Source organism: Falco naumanni, chromosome Z (assembly GCF_017639655.2).
Source record: "Falco naumanni isolate bFalNau1 chromosome Z, bFalNau1.pat, whole genome shotgun sequence".
NCBI lineage: Eukaryota > Metazoa > Chordata > Aves > Falconiformes > Falconidae > Falco > Falco naumanni.
The window spans coordinates 57748383-57769928 of NC_054080.1; positions in this window are offsets into that span (position 1 = coordinate 57748383).

Consider the following 21546-nt stretch of genomic DNA (forward strand, 5'->3'; position numbering starts at 1 on the left):
TCCTGGCTTGTTTCTTCTCTGGTCTTAGCCCAAGTCCCGCTCACACAGCATAGTGTTTTTCACCCACTGGTGCCTGGGCAAGCAGTGGACCAAGCCAGTTTTCCTCTTGCTGTTTGAGCCTGGCTGTGCTGATGACAAATTCATCTACACATTTCTGACACTAGAAGAGAAGTGTCGGTAATTTTAAACCCAAGCATGTACCTAGGCCTAGGGTCTGCTGCATTCCACTGCAGGTAATGCCTCACCCATTATGTTTTCACATCCTTCATGCTTCAGTTTGCAAGCACAACTGCTCACTTTCAGTGAAAGCTCACTTGTTTCCATGTTGTCAAACTGAGTTTTGAATTGCTAGCAAGGTTTTGTCGTCAACTGAAATTGGAAAAGATAAAAATGGTAACAAGATTTTTCACATTACTAAATGTACCTTTGCAGGTTGCCCTGTGCAAACACATCCTTTCACAAGGAGTAATAAGGTTGTAGTGACCTTACAGGCAGGTCAGGTGGGATGCAAAACGGGCAGCGCTTGCTTCAGGCAAGGGCAGGAGAAGGTTGTATATATAATCTTGACTGATGTATATCTGATGGGGGCGGGAGGGAGGAGAGCTCATTAAAAGAGCACTTTCCTGAGCTGCAGGTGAGAGGTGGGGCCCCTCTGAAGTAATTGCTCTGCCATGCTGTACATCAGGAGCAGGAGCATGGAGCCAGAGGGTCACCAAATGATGAAATAAGAGGCAGGAGGCACACTCACTGTTGTGAAATCTCCAACCTCAGTGAAATCCGACTTGTTACAGAGAACAGCCTGAACCAAAATCTGAGATGCGAGTAGTTATGAGTGCAGAGAAAATACGGAACCAAAGGTTGCAACTAGCCCATCAGTGGTAGTGTAGGAAGCAGCATACAGGACCAGCCTGCAGGTACAGATAGCCCAAGATGTCATGCCCCAAAGCTTTCTTTCCTGAAGTATTACAAGAAACTCTGATATTTCCGGTATTAAAGAAATACACAGTATTATAAGAAACACTGTTTGCAATGGCATTTGCATCATGGAAGTGGTTAAAATGCCCTGTCCACAAAACCAGTTAATTTTTAGTGTCAGAAAACTGTTCTGTTCCAAAAAAAGAAAGCAGAATTATTTGTCTTGGATTAGATAAAAAGATGCAGTAGCTGGAAATACCCTGGTATCAAAAGAGGGAGTTCTCAAATTGTTAATGAGACATCATTTGTCTCAGCCGATAACGCTTTCAAAAATTGTTTACACACTGAATTAGTAAGGAAGTTCTATAGCTAACTTTGGCTTTCTGTAGATACTTTTTCTTTCTTAAGAATGAAACAATATTTTTCTGTTTATTATATATTCTGTTAATTATTATAATAAAAATATAATTTAAATAACTTTAAAAATATGAAAGTTACATCTCAGACCTGGACTTTAAGTAACATTTTAAGCTGAAATGTCAGATTGGACATGCTCCAGGGTGAGCTGCTGCCCCTGAGCCTGCTGGGGCTGAGGGTGGGACTAGAGGATCTCCAGAAGTGCCAGCCAGTCCCCACAATTTTGTAATTCTTTTTTCCCTAATGCCAAAGCTGTTGTTGATTCCACCCACCCTCCCCCCCGAAACAGATAAATTTATAGGTGCATCAGTCATTTGGGTTTAGTGAGCAATTATCAATTAAACAGAAAATGTAAAGAGGGATAAATAGGATTTTAAACGTAAAAATATAGACGCTAGAATGAAAACCAAGGCTGAAGACAGTAGGCTAGAGCAAAAAGACCTGAAATGAGATTATCCATTCCTTGAGAAACATATCAGAGCACTCTAAGTCGAGGGAAACTGAGGCAGCCCACAATGGGCCCAGGTTGGTAAACTGAGGTCAGAACTTCTATTTAAAAAAAGGCAATGCTCCTGTGTAGAGAGAGGGTGTCCCACTGAGCCCCAGTGGGTTGCTGCAAGCTATCTTTTTTGTTTGTCTCCATCCCGAGCTTTAAGATAGCGATCCAAATGTCCGGTTTCTTCCTTTTCATCAGCTTGCCAGGCACATATGAGGGAAAACCCTGCTGGCAGGTCCAGGCTGGAGGTCCAAGCCAGGTTGACTTTACTGGCTATTGGATGCAGAGGTCCTTCCGCCAGTAAAGGTGCCAGTGGGATGGCTGGGGAAAGAGAAGAGGAGTCTCACCAGGCCATCAGTTATCATTAGTTAATTGTGTCACTGCTCAGCTGCTGCTAGTGCTCACTTAGCACTTGTTGGGACTGCACTATGCCAGACCTTATCCCAGGTAATAAAGGCAAGCAAAAGTGAAATCAGACATTGCTGCTAATTCAGCGTTTTCAGTTGTCGAAATAAATGTTCTATTCTTTCTGGCTAGGTGCTGATTACAGGTCTTACAAAGGAATAAATGAAGTAAGATTTCTAAGCAATTAATCTGATTTTTAGAGAGGTGAACGCTCACAGAGCCACTTCTGAAGTCAGTGGAACCAAAAGAACAGGAGTTAAACATGTAACTCTTCTTGTCAATGGCACTGGTAGAATATGAGATCGGTCATTTTCCTTGGGTTAAGACTAAAAGACAAGCAGCTTTGACAGTTTTGGTTAAAATCCTACCCTGAAGCAAAAAAGTAGGGTTCAGACACTTGAATTGCTAAATTCACCCTGGCCAATCTCTCTGTAAGGGCACCAGTTCTTTTATAATTTCTCAGTTATCCAGGATACTTTGCCGTGTGAGAAATGTCTTTGTATGAATCCTCTGCATAGTGAAAAGCTGCTGAACTATAGTAGCTGCAGTAATTGAAGTGAAACTTCATCTCCACTTGTTGGAAATAGGTCCATGCCCTGGAATAAACACTGTTAGGGATGAAATATATGTGACCAGCTGTCCTTGGAAAAACAGGCAGCAACAAGTCTAATGCAGCGAAGTGTCTTGCAATGAGATTTTATTGTGACCAGATGTCCATAGTATTGATGCTATAATGAAAAATATGCAAAAAAAATCAAAATGGCACTCTGTTGTTCTTGATGTCTGAAGGATGCTTGCATGAAAAAATATCCTTTGTGGAAATTAAATTAGAAAACACTGACATGCATCATTACATTTTAACACTCAATCCTAATAAAAAAGGGAATGCTAAAGGAGATTGGGCAAGTGATTGATGTAGGCCTGACACACCTCAGTTCTGTTAAGACAGTGAGATGACTGGTAAGCCTGAAATGCTCTGTCAATGCTATTTGAATTAACTTGCCAACTCCAGCCCTTCTCTTGCTCCTGCAGCTGTGCCAAGTCCAGCAGCCAGTGTGGATGCTGCTGCCATGGGAAGAAGCAACACTCGTGCGTGCTGTGGGGACCTGGTTCGTGACCATTCCTCCTGCACGGCAAGGTGTCCTGCTATCCAGTGAAGTAAAGGGGTGGGGGTGGGGGTGGATGGGACAAGACAGGACCCTTCTTCCATTCCAATAACAAGGTTTATTGATTCTTGAGAATATTGCATTTTACAGTGATCTGCCTTTTTCAGTTAATGCAACTTGAATCTGAACCTGGAAAATTTATGATGGCTTTCTAGATCAATACAAGCCTGCCCAGAAGCACATTGTTTATGCAGTGACCAAAAAAAGGAGAGAAGACAAGGTCAGGTATTTCAGCTGCAGAGCAAGGAACAATAAATATGCTTTGGAGATGAAGCCTAATTTTACTATGAGGTAATCCAGCTGTTCGAGACTCCAGGAAGAGATCACAAAATACGCCACAAGCTACAAGTAACCTTGCTTAATTGCAAATAAAATTTTTGAGTGAGGACAGCATTGAAATAACACCCTTCAAATAAAACAACCAAACCAAAACAGCAAGTATTGCATCTCTTTTCATGCAGTGCCAGGAACAACCTGCACAGTTTTCTAAGAGAAGACAAGCATTAGCCCTAAGAGCACAGCTGAGTTCTGAGGATGAATTTTCCACATAAACATGCAGTTTACACATGTTAGAAATACTGTCTGCTACTCAGATCTCAATCCTTCTTTGCCAATGGACCAGTCTAAGTGACTTGTCTATATCTCTACCACACTTCCCTTCATCCTTGAGGCTGCATCTCAGGATCTGAGATGCAAGAAGACTACATGTCCCTTTAATGCAAGTTACATCATAATTGTCTATTATACTTTGGGGTGGATTGCTTGGGTTTTGTGTTGTGGTGTTTTGGGTGGGTGGGTGGGTGTGGTTTAGATCAGACCATTGCCACAGATAGCCTGCTGAGACAAATGAGAACTCACATGAACAGCAAGAAGAGTCCTGAGTTCTCCATACATTTTTTTAGTTCAGTAATTTTGTTTCAACAGGTTGCCATATTTCAGCTATAAAAATAAATGCACTGCAATGGGAAATATTGCAGTATAGGAACAGTGACTACATACATGGTATCTCCTACCAGATGGAGTTACCTCAACAATGGTTTGTGATCAGCGAATGGTTGAGCAGTGTTGTCTCTTAATTTTGTTTTTTCATCTTCTTCCTTTCATAGCCATAATGATGGACATCCAAATTTTGAGTATCTCTTATCAAGGGTGTAGAATCACGTGACACCCTTTCCCCACTCTTCCCTCTCCCCAACCCAGCTTAACCTTGGTGAATTGGTGTTGCTCTGAGCCTCCAATAACCTCCGGTAAGCATAAATTGCACATATTACTGGGATGCAAATTTAACTGTCAGTTGCACACATATGTGCCACTGTCAACTTCTTCACTTTGATTCTTAGGTGTTTGGTTTTTTTTCTCCAGAAACATATCCCAAACATACCTAGCACAAAATCTCAGAGCCCTCCAACTCCAAATCTTCGGGTTCAGTAAGGATGATGTTGTTCTGACCGTTGCCAAGGTCATTAGAATTTGTATGAGTTGTCCATATTTGGCGTATATCTAGCAGGAGAGCCTAAGCACCAGCTCAGTAGCCAGGTAAATATGAGAACCCATGTACCACCATCCTCATTCCCCTTTTTTTCATGTTTTAGCCCTTTGCCACTCTGAAGGCTGCGCCCATTTAGGGGAAGCCATGGTGAGGTTTCTGTTATGCTGCACCCAGAGAAATGAAGATATCCATCTGTGGGCTGTGACTGGGGGCAACTGCAGATGGCCTGGCTGGTACACACTTCCAAAACATTACCAGTGGAGTGGGGGACAGCAAGCAGAAGACTGGCTTAGCCTGTTGTTGCCCTCCACCATTTACTTAATCTCGTGTTGGCTTCTACCTAACCCTGGGAAACTGTGCAGTCCCCTAAATAGTGCTCTCAGGTAGAACTTCCTTAGCGTCAAGTCTGAGTGTAAAGAGATTTTTGTTAAGGACATATCTGCAGCAACAGCATACCGACACAAGCAGTCTCATACCCATCCCATCCTCTTCCTGGCAAACAAGCTAAGCCCTTCCCTGTGTCCGGGGCACTGGTGCAGAGCTCACCCTGCTCCACTCTGAACACAAGACACATTCATTTCTTAAACTGAGAGCATCCTTCAGGTTGCTGGGAAAAAATACAGATGTAATATCCTGAGTGGCTGGGGTTTAATGAACTGATGAAATAAAAGCAAAATGGCTTTTTGCCTCTCTTTTGTAACATGCGATGTCCTGGTGCCATGGTCTGGTCCCTGCTGCCAAACACTGCTTAATTCTGGAACTCACTTCGTCCCCGTTCAGCTTCTGAAACGCTTCATGGAAGCACCTAGGACACACTGAGGAGGACTGTGAGTTCCATGAGCAGTAAAGATATGAAGAAAAGAAGAGAAATTCTTTCAAAATACTGAAAAGTCAACAAAGAAAGGTGTTAGGGAAGCATCAAGATGTCCATTCCCAACAGGCCTGTTTTTATTTCTGTGAGTATTTGAACTGTGCTTGGCTTTCCAAAGGAAAGTGAGGGTCCTCCAGAATAAACTTCTAATCTTGGGCATTTTATGGTTTTCCATCACTGCTTTCCTGATACAGCTGCAGTGGATTGCAAAGCATTTCACAGACACCCAGCCCCTGTGATTTGACCCTTTCTCCTGACAGTCTGCAGACAAATGCATTTGTTTTCAGTAAAGGTCAGAAGTTAAAGGGAAGCAGGAGAGCTATAAAATGAAAACTTATGCTATCTGAAGCACTGTGACAGAAACAATATAGAGCAGATATTGGTAATGCAATGTAAACATTGGATGTGAGCCCAGTAGCAAAGCTAGAAAAGCAGCATTTCAGTTAGCAAAACCCTGGAAGAAGAACTGGAATTATGAGAAAGAGTTTTAAGCTCGTCAGTTTTGCCCCAATGGTTTGAAATTGCAGCAGCAGGCATTCTTGTTTAGAAAGGACATCTTTCATCTCTGTGCTGCCACAGACAGTGAAAGGCGTCACACTCTTATTTTTCCATGGCCACTTAGAACAGTGAGGCAAATCAGAAAGGAACATGTAGCAAGGACCTTCGTGAAAGTGAGAGTGGAATGAGATGCGATAATAGGTATTGAGCTGGAAATCAGCTTTCAAGCCAACATTTAGAATTTATTTAATGTTTGATCTAGAGCTTATTTGCTCTTCCCTAAAGGTTAGACATTATGTTGTGACTATTTAGACTCAGGTGCAAAAATTTAGTCTAGAACTATTAATTGTCCTTGGTTTATAAAAAAATGTTGGTAAATTTTATCTCTTCTAATGAATGGTCATTATGTCTGCTGTGGTTCAGTTGGGATTAGTAACACTTTGTGCTTTCAGCCAAAATAAATCTGAAATAGCTTTACTCTCTTGGTGCTTAAATAACTGCCCAATTTCAGTAGTGTAACTTATTGCTTATATTCTGGATGAAAACAGAGCCTCTCACTCTTCCTTATTTTTGCACATTCATGCCTCCGAACGGGAGCTAGTGCGTGGTAAAGGTCAAAATGCCATCAAGATTCAAACTGGTATCTGAGCATTTCTGTATGTGTGCAAAGGCCAGCTAGGAAGTATCTAACAATGAACATATGAATTCAAATAAATAAATACCTGCTTGCACACAAAAATGCATGCCTATATGTTTCGCATACAGTTTTAGAAGCAGGAGTTTAAAAACTAGTACTGAAAATAGAACCTTTAAGTAGCCAGAAGTGACAAGAGGCTGGAGACAACTTGATGTGATGACTATAAAGACCTGCAGAGCTGTCATGAAAAAACCTCTATGGTACCAAAGTTGATTTGCCTGAGGGTGAGCAATAGCAAAATTACTATGGGTGGTTCAATGGGTAATGAATTTCAAGTTTTTAGTGCTGTGTCAGTTATGGAATACACTATTACATGGCCAAAGGGGGTTGATATGAATAGTGATTAAAACTTATGTCCCTTTAACCAAATTCAGTAGTAGAGATGTAAAGTGCCAAATCTGTCACCGAGTGTTATTCTAATCCCCCATTGACTCTTGTGGCAGTTGCCCTTTCAGGGTGATGGCAAATGGCCAAGGGCTCTGAGGCTGGTGGTGGTGCTCCCAAAAAATAAGAAAATATTGTTATCAAGAAACTTTAGGCATGTTCAGATTCATATTCTGCTGCTATCTGTTAATGGGTCTTTGTGAGGGATACTCTAGTCTAGGAAGTACTTAATCTTCTTTAAGACTCCCCAGCTATGGAAAGTGAGCAAACCTGAGAGATCTCAAAGACTCTGGTAGATGACACTAGATATACGGATAGAAAAAGAGCCCAGAACATCAAAAGTTAAGTACAATGCTTTTGAAATGATGGGGAGAGTATCTGAGAAAACTTTAGAGGGCAGGGCAGGCAATAGGACTCGGCTTCTTGTCACTGCATCCAGGCAGCACGTGAGATCTGCCTGGGCAATGTCCTCTCTGAAGCCCTATGGTATGAATGCCTTTACCTTGGAAAAGGCTGCAGTTACAGTCTGAAGATCCTCTCTTTTCATTAATTTGTTTTTGCAGCTTTCTGTGATGCTGTTTATCTGTTAATTTTGTTTCCTGCAAGTAGGCCCTCCATTGACCTGATTAGCTGATTTTGTAGAGCTCATGTGCTCTTCTCAATGTGGCACACTAGGGTGGAAGGTATCATTTCATTACAGATCCACCATGACTTGCAGTTTCCTGTTATTTTGCATTGCTCCTGAGGGCTGTGTTGCTGATTATTTACATGCCCTCTTATTAGCAAACATCCTCTCATGTTGAGCAAGCAGACATCAGCTTTATTAAACAAACTTTCCTCTAAAAATTTTAGCAATTAGAAAGTCATTAGAAAGCATAGACAGAAAACAGTAAGTTAAAAAGCTCATTTAGCTTTTTTAATAGGAATATTAAAGTAATCATTAAGAAATGAGAAGAGGTTTGATCAATTTTGAAAGTCCCTGATTCATCACAAATGTTTTTGTGCTCACATTCTCCCTATAATAAGCATGCAAAGAAATAGACAGTGGTTAGAAATGACAGTGTAGACAGTATCTAAGGCTGTTAAAAAATGCATCTTTAAGTGTTTAGTTAAGAAAGAGAAAAAGGGGAAGAGAGGAAAGTGACATTGAGAGGATATGAAAGACGTATTGAAAAGTAAAAACCAAGCACAGCAAGACAGATGAAAGCAGCAGAAATGGAGAAGGTGGCATTTACAAAACCCAAATCCAAGGCTTTTTCCACAGGCAGAGGCCATTTAGGAAGCTGCTACAGCACAGGAGGGCAACCCTGTACTCTGTCCCAGAGCTGATCTAAGTATTTATACGGAAGCAATGGACTCTGGTCCTCCCTTAAGTGATGGGCAAGGGGACCAGCTCCAAACACTCCCCCGTATCCACACAGGCCTGTGCAGGTACTGCATCCCACATAGTCTTTCTTGGATCTTGGTATTTTTAGCCACCCTCACTTTTAAAGGAGTTTTTTGGGCCATGGAGGATTGCCTTGGGGAAGGAATAGTGTCAGGGGCAGGACATCCTTGATTGTTTGTAGCTGAGAGAAACTGCAAACAGTATGACTGCGTCCTTATGCTTTGTGGGACCCCTATGAAACCAAAAGGGTTCTGTGGAACAGTCAAAAATATAACGGGGCCATTTCTGAATTGTAATAATAAACATATGGGGCCTGAATTGCTCAGCTCTATGTTTTTCCTTCAAAACTCATAGAAAAGCATCATGTTTGCTCACAAAAATCTTAAAGCTACGAGAGTGTGAATGGAAAGCTGGGATATCATGTACTCTTGAAGTCAATCCACTTTCATTGCTGATCCGTCCATGCAATTGGAAGCACACTTGGCCTGCCAAGTTGGGTATCTGCAGGGCTAGGAGACCCTAATATGCCTATGAGCCTTCCTGCTCATCCATGTTTCAGAACTTAGAGGATGCTTCTCTGTGCTTGGAAAAGAACAACCTTTATAACAGCTCTGCAGGGGTGATTGAGACGTGTGGGTGGGAGCGGGGGAGCTGGCTCTTCAGGGTAGAAAAAGCCCTTTCCTCTGGAAGAAGCCATGGGTTCAGCTCCTCCAGGGAGAGCACTTTGAGTCCAGGTCCAAAGGTCACAAACAGAAGCTGTATCTGTAAGAGTGAAAATTACATCATCCATTACATTTTTAGCCACTGCCTTATTTTAAGGAGTTAATTGTAAATGTAATTTTAAGAGGGATTAGTCAATATGTTTGTTTCCTTCTGATACAAAGCTGAATAAGCAACTCATACATGAAATACATCAAGACTTGTTAACTTTCCATACATGAAAAATTACATGAAAAGGGAATTTTCCCTACAGACAAGATGTTTAATTATAATAACTAATGTGCCGAAACCTGAATTTGGATTTCTGTTGCTGCTTTTCTCCCATGAATGTCCAGGGATACACTTTGAATATAACTTTGAAAGACTGTTCATCCTGCAGAACTCTAAGGTGTACATGCATGTATAGAGATAAATGTGTTTGTGTGAGTGTGTGTATTTGTGCATGTGTGCAGAGATAGCACATGCATGTAGATACACATACTAGTTTCTGTACATAGCATACAGTTACACATGTATTTAAAAAACCACACTGCAAGTGTACAGTGTGTATTTTTAGCATGGCTGAAATGCAGCCATCAAGGTGGGGAGGAAGGAGGGCCGTTAACAAAAAGCACTGTACAGGAAACAGCCGTTTCAGCCAAACGCATCAGGCAAATTCTCACTCCTTTGTGAAATCCAATGCTATCTTGAAAATGCAGGTTAGGAGGAGGCAGGTGGTGAGTTAAACTGCACAGCTAACCTACGTGAACACATGCTGAGGTTATCCCTGCTTTATCCTCCTCCTCATGCATCTTTTTCTTTGGGTCATCTAATTGCTTAATTCTGTTACTGGTAGAAAAATATTGGCCTTGAATACTGCATCGTTGATGCTTTTATAGGAGGAGTGATATATTTTTATATAGGACTGAGCCAGAGAAGGACATTTTTGTCAGTCTGAAGTAGTCACTTGTTTCCTGTCAGGTTTCTGCAGCACCCAGCATCAAACTGATCACCCTGGATTTGGACTAGCAGGTAATGGTGTAACAGAAATGAATAATGATAGTAACGATAAAGTATTCCTGAGTGTAGATCACGCAAAACTGAATGATTCAGGGAAAAAAACAAAAACCAAAAAAGACCGCACAAAACCAAAAAAGATTTTCCAAGGAAAATTAGCCAGGTGGAGAATAAGGGCTTAGGACCTCTGTATGAGTCTGTCTTTGCTCTACATAGCACAATGTGCGTGTTTCTTACATGAAGAAACTGTATCTTCTTTATCCTGGCAGACTTCCTTGAAGACTGAGAAATTAAGATGTTTATGACTTCAGTGTGGCTATGAAAGTGGGGTGAACTTCACTAGGAATTGTTATTGCCAGCTCCTTTGCAGTGTTCTGGGGAATGGATTCTTTGCTGCATCTGAGCATTCCCAGGACATTGGGTAGGCAGCATCCCCAGACACATACACACTAGGCTGGAGGCTGGGCAGGGCCCAGCCTTGTGCCCGCAAAAAAACCAGGAAAGCACTGCCTAGATCCATTACTCAGACTTCAAAACTCGTGCTGGCTCCCCAGGTGCACTTCCAGGGAGCCCACAATACACCATGCATCAGGCATCACTTGATACCCAGGCCTGATACTCTGTTGTTGCCACTGGTGGAGCTTCAGCAGGGATCATGTGGAAGAGGAAAGGCTATTGTCCAGCCTTGCTGCAGCTGCGGGATTAATGCAAGAGGGATGGGCAGGGGTCTGCACAGCCACTGGGGTATCCCATGCTCCTGGACATGTTTGGGGCCAGTGCGCATGGGTGTGTGGTAACACAGAGCATGTTTCTATACCTCTCCCTCCTCATCCTGTAGAACAAAGGATGAAGCTGACTTCAGGCACATAGCCACTCAGGGTAGGGGAAAAGGGATATCCTTGGAAGGCTGTGGAATAAAATGTAATACAGGAGATCAATATGCAGGGGGAAAAAAAATGCATATAGGACCGCTATTTTTCTTTAGAACTACACTGCAACTATTACAAGTCAGTATATTACATACAAGAACCAGGCAAATGAGCTCAATTCTGATTTTTATTTATGTACCTTTTTTGTAAATGAGATGGTTTCTGTGCTAGAGAAGCCACTTTGAAGTTAAACTGTATATACAAAGCTGACACGCATTTCATTTTAATATATTATCCATTTCTATATTTACAGTAGCTTCATATACAGCAGGCAAGATGCTGATCTCATTTCTACCAGGACAAACCCAGGATAAGTTCCTGTCTTTGATGTCAACACATGGCAATGAGAATCTGTCCCGGCTTCAGCTGGGAGAGAGTTAATTTTCTTCTTAGTAGCTGGTGCAGCGCTGTGTTTTGGATTTGGTGTGAGGACAATGCTGACAGCACACTGATGGTTTCAGTTGTTGCTGGGTGATGTTTATACTAAATCAAAGCTTTTCAGTTTCATGGGCCCTGCCAGCCAAAGGGCGGGAGGGGCATGGGGACTTTGGAAGGGGCACAGCCAGGACAGGTGACCTGAGCTAGCCCAGGAGCTATTCCATACCAGATGACACCATGCTGAGTATATAAACTGAGGGAAGAAGAAGGAAGGTGGGGAAATTTGGCATTGTGGCGTTTGTCTTCCCAAGTAACCGTCACGTGTGATGGAGCCCAGCTTTCCTGGGGATGGCTGAGCACCTGCCTGCCCATGGGAAGTGGTGAGTGAATTCCTTCTTTTGATTTGCTTGTGTGTGTGGCTTTTGCTTTACATATTCTACCTATATTAAAAAATACTTGTTTACTTATTACCTTTTAAATAAAATAAGTTTAACTATTAAACTGTCTTATCTCAACCCACAAGTTTTCTCACTTTTACTCTTCTAATCCTCTCCCCCATCCCACTGTGGAGAGAGTGAGTGTCTGCGTGCGATTTGGTTGATGGCCAGGGTTCAACCACAACCGAATCTAACAGTGCAGTGTGCTCATTTATTTCCTAGCTGTCACCTATTGATTGTTGGTTGCATGTTCCTAAAATATTGCTTAACCTTAAGAGCAGCAGGGCCATCCTAGTCAGTCTTACGGCTTTGGGCCCAAGTTTTGCACATGTGTGATATTGTGTACATACAGCAGTACCTCTGATGGGACACCTGTGTCTATGCAGAGCCATTGTATTGGGTCTGGTTGAGCCCCACAGCAGTGCTGTGCTTTGTATTGGTAGCTAGAAAAGTGGTGATAACACACCAGTGTTTTGGCTGCTGTTGAGCAGTGCTCACACAGCATCAAGGCTGTACCTCCAACCTTCCTCACTAGGAGGCTGGAGGTGGGCAAGATCTTGGGAGGGGACATAGCCCCAGAACAGCTGACCCAAATTGACCAAAGGGATATTCCATACCATACAGCATCTTCTCAGATACAAAAGCTAAGAGAAAGGAGGAGGAAGAGGGACATCCATTTTTTATGATGTTTGTCTTCCATGGCAACTCCATATGCATACTGAAGCCCTGCTTCCTGGGAAGCGGTCAAACATTGCCTGCTGGTGGGAAGTAGAGAAGAACACCTTTCATTTGCCTTTGCTTTCATGCATGCAAATTTTGCTATTACTTTCATTAAACTGCCTTTATCTTGACTGACAAGTTTTTTTCTCTTCTTATTTTCTCCCCACCCTGTTCTGCTGAGGAGGGGAGTGATAGAGCATCTTGGTCGTCACCTGGTGTCCAGCCAAGGTCAACCATCACAACAACCCTGTGAGCTTCTCAGAGAGAGCTGGTTCTGGGTAGCATGTCAGGCTGAGCTGCTCTACACGCACCAGGCTTATTGGCCCTGCTTGCTTCGGGCGATGCAACTAACATCAGAGCAAAAGTTAGGCGCTTGCTGTAGGGTAACCCTCAAACTGTAGGGTTGGTGGGTTTTTTTGAGTGGGTGTGAATGAAGATGAGATGGCATGGCATAGAAAAGCCTCCTTAGCAAAGAAGAATAGATTACAGCACAGCAGACAGCTAAATGCAAGTTATCTGGCCTGATGGTTGAAAAGGCCATTCTTGTCTGAAGATCTTAAATTTTGAAAAGCAGGGATCAGTCAGCTCTTCAGAAATCTCCAAGTCACTCCAGAGCCCTTGAGACCCCCCTTTTAAAAATCTTGGCAGACGGGTTTTCTCTGCCCTGATCCTAAACTTTGCTGAACCACTTCTGGCAGCTCACTGTAGCCTCAGCATAGCATCACAAAGTGGAAACTCTGCACTGTTTCTTATTTCGTGAATAAGAATTTGACAAGTGATATAAATATTAGGATAAACTCCAGCCCCATCATGATTCCTTCATGAATTTACTGACACAACTGCTACTAAACTTTGACTGTGTGTGCAATTAAATAATGCCTGCTTAAAGGATGGGATTAATAAATTAGTATAGATCAGTGCGATGTCTTTTGAAAGCAGTGCCCAGTCTCACACTGATGTGATGGGCTCTGGACAATAAGACAGTGACAATGTTTTCTCTGACAGAAGAAAGACTGCTCTGTAATTCTGCTCCTGGTGTTTCATATTCTGCTCCTGGCCTTTCATTCTGGTGCATATGAATGCCTGCCAGCCTCCTCCTGCATCTGCTGAAAAGCAAGGATTTTTTTAAATAAATGAATAAATAAAAGATCTGGGCAATATTTTGGAACCCAAACATTTCATTTATCTTCTGTTAGTTCTGCATGGCACAGAAGCTGTAGCTGCTGTGAATCACTGAGTCACTTCTGTGATGTGAAGAATATTTGTCTGTGCTTTGAAAGAAAGTGCCACTCTTTGTAGGTTTTTTTTTTTCTTTTGCCAGTTGTGGCATTAAAAAAACCTTAGTTTTTTTATGCCCCATGCTTTAAATATGAAAAGTAAACACCATTTATTGGTATAACACAGTATGATTTTCCTTTTTGAATGCCAAAGGATATCTCTTATTTATAGGAAGAACTCTGTATGCATATAATTTTTTCATTATTGCATTCCCAGCATTGCCAGCTGAGGCAGGAATGGAACCACAGTGAAATGAAGATGTCTGGGTTTTGGCAAATCAGGTGAAAGACTTTGCTACACTGGTACTGAATAAGGAATCATACCGTTGAAGAGTCTGTGTTAATAGGCTACTTTTGAGTGAAGTAAAGTGAAGTCCATAAAATAATGGTTAAAGAAATAAGGAAAAAAGCACAAATAATAAGATCTCATTGTGGTTCAAATTTATCATCAAAAATTAACAAATAGTGAGTCTTCACATGTCTGTGAGCTATTTGTTTTGTGAACTGACAAGCACTACCTACACCGATTCCAGTACATATATGCAAGAAAGTAATAAATGGCATGCAAAAACGCAAGTAAAATGACAATGCAAAGGTTGTGATTCTGTCTTAAAAGGAAAGAAAAAAAGGGACCTACAAGGGAAGGAGTACAGAAGTGTTCCTTTCCAGAACCTTAGATAATAAGCTCATGACTGCAGGGTACAAACATGAAAATTGCAAGGAGTGACAACCTGTCATAGTTTAACCCCAGTCGGCAACCAAGCACCATGTTGCTGCTCGCTCAGTCCCCCTCACCCAGAGGGATGGGGAAGAGAATTGAAAAGAATGTAAAACTCAAAGGTTGAGATAAGAACAGTAGGTAAAGCAAAAGCCATGCATGCAAGCAAAGCAAAACAAGGAATTTACTCACCACTTCCCATGGGCAGGCAGGTGCTCAGCCATCCCCAGGAAAGCCGGGCTCCATCACACGTAACAGTTACTCGGGAAGACAAACACCACAATGCCAAATTTCCCCACCTTCCTTCTTCTTCCCCCAGTTTATATACTCAGCATGGTGTCATCTGGTATGGAATAGCTCCTGGGCTAGCTCAGGTCACCTGTCCTGGCTGTGTCCCCTCCCAGTTCCCCGTGCCCCTCCAGCCCTCTGGCTGGCAGGGCCCAAGAAACCAAAAAGTCCTTGATTGGGTATAAACATCACCCAGCAATAACTGAAACCATCAGTGTGCTGTCAACATAGTTCTCATGTCATAACCAAAACACTACACCGCACCAGCTACTAAGATGAAAATTAACTCTATCCCAGCTGAAACCAGGACACATACCACAACCATAAGAAATTCCATCATTAGACTCTTGGGATACTATTAAACCCATTGAGGACAAGATCAAGATGATCTGGATAGTCATCTTCAAAGTTATTCTGATGACATCCATCCAACAGATCCACCATCACCCAGGTTGCAAATTAAAAGGGAATTGCTGAAAAAAATCTCATGAAATCTTGGACTGTTGTTTTATTTTTTTTTTTTGTTAAAAGCCTATGCTTATACAAATAAATTTTATGTCACTTTATTTTTTTCAAATCTTGAATGCTGTTGTACACACATATCAAGCATACAGACAGCCTTAAAGCATAGTTTAGCTCAGCCATCACCAGCATATCACATTTATTTCTTCATTTCAGTAGAAGAGAGGAAATAATGAATATGATGGGTTTAAGTGAAGGCAAAATGATATCCATGGCATATGCCTCTTGTTTGCTAAATGCAGTCTTGGCAAAATAAGGAATGGAATATTTCTTCTATATTTATATTGCTAATGTAATACAAATTCTATATTCTATTCTGGAAATACATTAGCAACAAAAGGAGGGCCAATGAGAATCTCCATCCTTTATTGGATATGGGGGGAAACATAGTGACAAAGGAGGAGGCAAAGGCTGAGGTACTTAATGCTGCCTTTGCCTCAGCCTTTAATAGTAAGACCAGTTGATTGTCCTTTGGGGTACTCAGCCCCCTGAGCCAGAAGGCAGGGACACGGAGCAGAATGAAGCCCCCATAATCCAAGGTGGAATGGTCACTGACCTGCTACAACACTTAAACACACAGAATTCTATGGGGCCAGTGGGATCCACCCAAGGGTACTGAGGGAGCTGGCAGAAAAGCTCACCAAGTCACTCTCCATCATTTATCAACAGTCCTGACTAACCAGGGTGGTCCTAGAAGACTGGAGGTTAGCCAGTGTGACACCCATCTAAAAGAAGGGCAGGAAGGAGGATCTGGGGAACTAAAGGCCTGTCAGCCTGACCTTGGTGCTGGAGAAGGTTATGGAGCAGACCATCCCAAGTGCCATGTGTGGGACAACCCGGGGATCAGGCCCAGCCAGCATGGGTTTAGGAAAGGCATGTCCTGTTTGATGAACATGACCTCCTTCTATAACAAGATGACCTGCCTAGCGCATGAGAGAAAGGCTGTGGATGTTGTCTGCCTGGACTTTAGTAAAGCCTTTGACACCATCTCCCACAGCATTCTCCTGGAGAAACTGGCTGCTTGGGGCTTGGATGGGCACACTCTACACTGGGTTAAAAGCTGGCTGGATGGCTGAGCCCAAATAAAAATAAAAAATGGAGTTACATCCTGCTGGTGGCTGGTCACAAGTGGTGTTCCCCAGGGTTCAGGACTGGGCCCAGTTCAGTTTAATATCTTTATCAACGATCTGGATGAAGGCATTGAGAGCACCCTCAGCAACTTTGCAGACGACACCAAGCTGGGCAGGAGCGTTGATCTGCGGGAGGGCAGGAGGCTCTGCAGAGGGATCTGGACATGCCGGACCGGTGGGCCGAGGCCAGCTGGATGAGGTTCAAGAAGGCTCCGTGCCGGGTCCTGCAGCTGGGTCACACCAGCCCCACACAGCGCTACAGGCTGGGGCAGAGCGGCTGGAAAGGGCCTGGTGGGAAAGGGCCTGGGGGTGCTGGTCGGCAGCCGGCTGGGCATGAGCCAGCAGGGTGCCCAGGTGGCCAAGGAGGCCAGCAGCACCCTGGCTGGTGTCAGAAGCAGTGTGGCCAGCAGGGCAAGGGAAGGGACTGTCCCCCTGCACTGGGCACTGGTGAGGCTGCACCTCGAACCCTGTGTTCAGGTTTGGGCCCCTCACTGCAGGAGGGACGTAGAGGGGCTGCAGCGTGTCCAGGGAAGGGCAAGGGGCTGGGGAAGGGGCTGGAGCACAAGGCTTGTGAGGAGCAGCTGAGGGAACTGGGGCTGTTTTGTCTGGAGAGGACGAGGCTCAGGGAAGACCTTGTCTCTCTCCACAACTACCTGAAAGGGGGCTGTAGGCAGGTGGGCGTTGGTGTCTTCTCCCAAGTAAGAAGTGATAGGACAAGAGGAGACAGCCTCAATTTCTGCCAGGGGAGGTTTTAATTTGGATATGAGGAAAACTTCCTTCACTAAAAGGATGTTCAAGCATTGGAAGAGGCTGCCCAGGGAAGTGGTTGGTTCACCATCCCTGGCGATATTTAAAAGACATGTAGATGGGGTGCTTAGGGACATGGTTTAACGATGGACTTGGCAGTGTCAGGTTAACAGTTGTACTTTATGATCTTAAAGGGCTTTTCCAATCTAAACAATTCTATGATCCTAAGATGATTCCCAAATAAAATGCAGAGAATTATAAATTTCCAACTCCTTATACAATTTGATGCAACTGAAGTGGAGCAAATTTTGAATCTTCCCAAGTCCAACACTTTGTTAGTCACACATTCAACCCAAGCACTGGAGCATCTTTGCAGTTGTCCTCCATTTGGTATACAAACTCTCCGATGCTTAATCCATAATATAAAAATATATGAAAGTACTTAGTTGCTGAAAAAAAACTGGTCTTCTAACGTATTCTCTGTGTCCTTAACCGCCTGCATGGTCAGTGAAGCTCAAGAAGGAAAACCTAACATGCAGTATAGGCAGTCACTGACACACTTCTGCACTACTTATGCCCATGAAGGGACCATCAGTGAACAAGACGGGAATAGGTTCATGTCAGTGGGGTTTGTGCACCTGCAGTGTTTTGTGAATCTGACTCAACCATGTTCAAGATATGAATAAGAACTTCACACTCCAATAAAAATGTTAAAAGTAAACTTTTTCCCACTGATTCTAAACTTTCATATACTTTTCTTTTACAGTTTTCTATTTCTAAGCATATGTAAAATGTATGAAAAAGACACACTTCATCACCCTCAGTCTTCAGAGAACACTCTACGAAAGTTGGAAAATTTTTAAAATTTGTAACTTAAAAACAGCCCACATCCAAGAAAAATATTGTTTCCAAATATGAAATTAAATCAAACTTCAATTTATAAAATATTGTTTCTATCTTTAGTGCCAAAATTGCCAACATTTTTGTTCATTATTACATCTATATACAGTATTTGGTAACCATAAGCATTATGCTAGTGTTTTATGTATAACATTTACTGACTTGTTTTCCCACCAACTCACTAAACATTCTTTTTTTCAAAAAAGAAACACATTGTCTGAGAAACAAGGTCACTACTTGCTGTAAAATTTCCTCCTCATATGATCAGCCTCTTGAATGTGGACTGTTCTACTTGTATCGCAGCCCATGGGGTAGCAGGTTTCAGCTCAAGGAAGTAAATGGGCAAATAGATTGTGGATGTGTTGCCATGCTCAGAGCATTAGGTAAAGATCTTGTGTGTGAAGTTAAAATGAACATATTTACTGCACTAGAAATACATTCTGTCTTCTCATGCTAGATCAAGAGATTTTTCAAAATGAGATTTTAAAAGAGAAACTTCTAAATTCATTGGCTTTGTTAGTTTTATGGGTTTTTTAATTTACCTTTTGAATACTCATAGGTCTTGTTCCTAAGCTTTTCTCAAAAAGCATGTAAGCTAGAAATGATTGTTAAATGAAAGCAGAGTCTTAGGTTCACAGGACTGTAGGAGCAGGCACTTCCCTTTACAAGATGCTAAATATTCTAAGAAGGATCATTCCAGCCCCTGCTGGCATGTTTTCCCTCCTTTATTTCAATCCTGCTAAAATGAGCCTGGCTTTCCCTCACTATGTTTTCTGTGCCACCTGAGTACGCCTACTGACTCTAGCCAAGTGTTACACATACAGCTGAACAGGATACAGCCATGGGCTAACCACTTATTACTGCCAAACCATATAATAATCACATTTTACTGTCTTTCACTGAAACAGGGGCATTAATTTTTTTCTTTCTACCCTGCCACTAATGCTCATAATATTGCACTAACTTAATTGTATTTGTGACATCATCCATGCTTTCAAACTTGGTTAAAACCTGTCCAGAAGCCTAGAAGTCACAGGGAGGAGGAAGGAGGGAAGCCAACAGACAGACAGTGATCATGCCAGTCACATACGCTTTGAAACCTAGCTGGAAACACAGCTCAAATTCTCTGCAATTCACTGTAATGCAGAAGGGAATTCATAAGCTGCAATGGTAATTTCAGGCGCCTGGCTGAGCAACAGACCCATTTAGGGTCTTTCACTTGCCTTGGTCAGGTGGATTATAGCAGAGGCACTAGCTGGGGGGCAGAAGATAGCATTTGATTCCTTACCTGTGACCATGTAGTCTGTTGCTTTGCTTGTATTGTACTTGGTGTAGCACTTAGTAAAATAATAACCTAGGGGCAAAAAAAGAACAAAGAAATCAGTGTAACTGTGATCAATAATCAGGCTGCAGTAAGAACAGGTGAGGGCCGCAGGCAGAGAGTTGTGAGCCCATACAGAGGCTGGGGGAGTACAGTGTTGACCTGCCATTTAAACCAAACTTTTGAAAGAAAAAAAATCCAAGAAGACCTGACATTCAGCTTTGGGAAATAAGGAACCTGCAAAATTTCTGTGTAATGATTAATAAGGAGAGCATCTGAATGTATATTTACATGTCATATAAACCCTCCATCTTAGAGAAATCTTTTGGCAGACTTCATTCATGCAAGTTGCTGACTGCAGTGAAAGGGCGAGTGGCACAGGGCATCGTCTCTATAGTAACAACATCACCAGAGGCTTGCAAACTGTGTTTCCAAGAGCAAAGCTGCACAACATAAGTGGAGAAATCACAGCTCTCCTTTTACCAGCTTTGGCTCTGCCCTGAATAGCTACGCTGCCTCTTGCTTCGCTGGCAGCTTAGAAGAAACGTAGCCTGTGACTATGCTGCCAGCCCAATGTGGCTTTTCCTTCTTGTTATCAAAATGTTTGGCACAGTGTGTAACACTGGAGAGCACAGACAAACACAGCAAAGCCACTGCTCTAAGTTTTAGTTTGCTATTGTAAGCCCAAGGGAAAGTGCTATCCATGAAGTCTTTCATAAAGCATACATGGGGAATGGAGGGGGAAAAAAAGACAAGGGAAGATTTCCCCACTGTGGCACTTTCCTTGGGGGTGTGATGGGCTCAAAAGCTGGTTTAAAACCAGAGCTCTGCAAATGGCTGCAGAAGACAAGCACAGTCTTTACAACCAGGCTCTGAAGAAATTTCCAGTTTGATTGCTCAGAAGAAAGTTGCCCTGAAAGGTGCTATACCATCAACAACTGCTGCCAAATGTGCTCCTTCTCTGGAAGTTTCAGGCTTTTAGCTCTAGGACCCCATCCAACTGGAAGGTCAGCAGTGATGATAAAGCAAAGCTCACCATCAGCTAAGCTAGACTGAGAGTAGTCTCTCTGAGGTAGGCAATGAAGGTTGCTTGTCTCAAACAGTAACACTTCAGATTTCCTTTGTATTGTTCATTTTTATTGCATTTTATCTGGGCCATCGAAATGTGGGATCTTGAGGCTTCTCATGCGTACCTTGCTATGAAAAAAGGTTAGTATTGCATTGCAGCATCAGTCTTGTACAAAACAAGGGGCTATATATTACATTTTTTCCATCCTTTGACTCCTAAAACACGTCAATATTTTCACATCTTTCTTCTGTAGTGTTTTCAGTCCTCACCCTTTATTAGTCCTAATTCCTATCTGAAGGCAATGCCGGAGGATGGCTGAACTCCCTCGCACAGCACAGGGACTCGTGCCAGAACAGATTGCAAAGAGAGTGATGCAGCACAACTCACCTCCCTCCTTCTCTCCTCAAGATAGAAACTGTGCTTTGGAAAGAACAAGCCTCCTCACTAGGCATGCTCAGAGGCCACCCACCATCTGCTGATTACTGTCAGCATCCCTTTATGGCCTCAAAGGTGAAAAAAGTCAAACTTCACCCTTTTTCTGAGGAGCAATAGAGTGAACCACTGTTTCTGTAGTCTTGAAAAATAGAAATCATTGATGAACTACAGGTTACCGTTGTCTTCCATTCCCTTTTCCTACACTATACTTATCACATGAGGACCAAGCTAAAA